Source organism: Triticum urartu, chromosome 3A (assembly GCF_056163025.1).
Source record: "Triticum urartu cultivar PI428250 chromosome 3A, HENAU_Tu73, whole genome shotgun sequence".
Taxonomy (NCBI): Eukaryota; Viridiplantae; Streptophyta; class Magnoliopsida; order Poales; family Poaceae; genus Triticum; species Triticum urartu.
Window position 1 is genome coordinate 13,629,800 of NC_141875.1, and position 2,999 is coordinate 13,632,798.

Consider the following 2,999-nt stretch of genomic DNA (forward strand, 5'->3'; position numbering starts at 1 on the left):
AGATAAATGAGTGCTTTTGTTTACTTAACATGGTTGCCTGATTAACAAAGTCGTGGTTTCTGTTAGCTATTTTTTCCCACTACCTAAATAACAACTTATCTTTCAACCTACAATATACGCTACTCCTCGATTGCCTCTCTCACCTCTTAATAAACTCCTCTGTTCTTCTATATGATCCTCCAAAAAATTGGGGTTATAATTTGGTGGAAAGACACACATGGTGTTGATGTTCAGGGCTAATGTTCATTTCTGGAGGAAAATAATCTCAGATTTCTAACTGAACTATAATAAGAGAACGGTTTTTCCTAGCTGGGGCTACACGATACCCCTTATCTCAGCCTTTCAATCGTGCCCATGTGTTCATCGAGATATGTGCACACAGCAGTTGGCGTCACACGCTTAATCCTTAATCATCTGCATGTGAGGGAACTGTTCATGACATGACGTCGCATGTGCCTCTGACTCTCGTTCTTCCCAGCATGCAACTCTTCTCTCTCTTCCTTTATGCTCTCTTCCCTGCTACTCTCTCTTCTCTTAGTTTTTTTAACTCATGTCATGAACAGTACAACATCCACACCCTGGCAGTCACATCTTTTCATGAGAGAGAGTTGTGAGAGAGGGACGCTGAGGAGAGAGAGTTGTGAGAGAGGGACGCTGAGGAGAGAGAGTATGCTTCTGCATGCATGTCACACACCGTGAGAGAGATAGAGCTTCTCTTGTGCATGCCCATGCAGAAATATTTTATGAGAGGGAGGGGGAGAGAGAGAGAAATGTCCAGCAGATGCTGCATGTGCATGCCGAGTATTTTATGAGAGGATGAGACAGGACGTGAGGAGAGAATGCAATGTCCAGCAAAGATTACGGTTCATGCTGAGAGGATGAGACAGCTACAATCTGCTAATTGTTTGACTCTGCCTCTGAGCATTGCACATATCTCGAAGTGAACTGACGCTGGAGATAGTGGGTACCGTGTAGCTCGGGCTAGGAAGGAACTTTGCGCTATAATAATCCATCTACGTACGGTTGTAGAACAAAGAACATATTACACATCGATGTAATCCCTTGTAGATTTGTGTAGCACAATTAGAGTTTATGTCCCGTTGCAACGCACGGGCAATTTTCCTAGTACATTATATAAAGAAACAAAGGGAGTACCAGACAGCCATTGAGTATACTCGGTCTTTGTGCGTGCGGGTCGCGTATATGTCGTACTTATGTTTCTAAGGACAACATCCTGTGCACTTGGGTATTCTAATCGGCAAGTCAGGGAGGGCCTGGCTTACGCCATCTTACTGATCCGCGACACAATCTTCTGTTTAGTTATGGACCACTCAGCTAGTTGCACCCGCTTTTTTTCTTCACCATGCCGCCATCTCTACACAAGTAGTCTTTTACTCATGCGCGGGGTGCGTGTGCGACTTGTGTGCGTGAAATGGGAACTAAGTGCCAGGTAATATAAGGATTAAATCTGTGCTCTGTGTGCTGGATCCCTCCCTGTTGCAGTTGAATTGACGGGGAGGAGATTTTTTAGTAGAGGAGGGAATTGTGTCGCGGAGTCGATGCTGGCCGGGCGGATGGGGAGGTAGCTAGGCCTAGGAGACAAGGAGAGAGATGTGGATTGAGGCGCCTGAGGATCACTGTTAATTGATTCGCCGAAGTGAAGGGTGGCCGGCCGAAGAGGACCTAGCTAAGCCAGCCAAGGAGCGACGACGGGAGATGGACAGAGAAAAGAATCGACTCTAATCCCGTGTAAGTCATTCGCGCGCTCGTAAACATGAACATTTTTTAATCTCAATTAATAAAGAAAAAAGAGCGCTAGTAAACGCGTGCACGACTGGTTCGCTCGCTCCATCATTTTTAATAGTATAATTTTTGAGGAAAGAAATCACGCACGTGAAGGTGATGCTGGTGCACAGGTGCAGCACCTTGCTTGATTCACCGTATCCTCCGTGAAGGTGTTCTTTTGTGGGATTAACTGATTTGCCCCACTTTACAAAGTGTTAGATGATTTGGCTTAGGGTTACCAGTGGCCCCGGTCTCACCCGGCAGTTTGGGGGGAGCAAATTATCTAATGGAGAAGTAAAGTGGGGCAAAAGATCTAATTTCCCGTCTTTTTGCTCCGCTTCTTTGTTTCTGCTCCACACGTGAGGCGCCTTTGTTGGCAAGCAGCAGACGGAGAGGGCGAAGCGAGCCTAACCTGTTATTGTGCGGCCTGGCACGTTTTGTGTTCTCGATCGGTGCCCGGAAAGCTCCGTGAGGTTGGCTTGCCACGTACTGAGGCTGGGTACATTTTGCGCTCTGTGTTGCAAATTAAAAGCACTAACTATTCCCGTCGTGTCGAGCTCAGGCAGTTCATCGACGCCATGAAAGGGCGGTGCTCGAACCAAACATACGACTGCAAAGAGTTTGTCAGCTACCAACAGAAAGAGAGGCATGAGTTGACCCCCGATCTTCTCCCTCCTCATCCCCACCCTCCCGATCTCCTCCCTCCTGATCCCCCTCCCGATCTAATATAGGGCTTCGAGCCGGCCTTCCTCCGCCGCGACTTCGGGATGCGGTTGCGATGGAGATCCTTTCGGGTGTCCTGGGAGTGTGCGTTGTCAAGCATCGGCGGCGCAGTGGTGACGGCCCCTCCACCGTCGATGGCTCACCCAGGCGAGGCGGTGGTGCGGCTCCGGTCGTGCGGTTTCCCGGCAGCAGACGTCACCCACTGGCGTGCTGGATGATGGAGGAGGTTGATCTGGTGATCCAGCCGGGGATGGGCCCGAATTTGCCAGCAAAAGCTTGGTTCGACCTCGGCATACCATTAACGGCGGCACCCGCGGGCGTCCTTACCACGTTGGAGGCGTTGTGGGGCAATTTGCGTTCCTTGTGTGCCCCGTTGTATACACATTTTTAGCGAGTAAGATGAATATTCTTGGTACACATCATTGATCCAAGAGCTGTTGTAGGCAAACTCTTATCCCAGTGATGAATGCATGATCTGCATTGTGCAAACA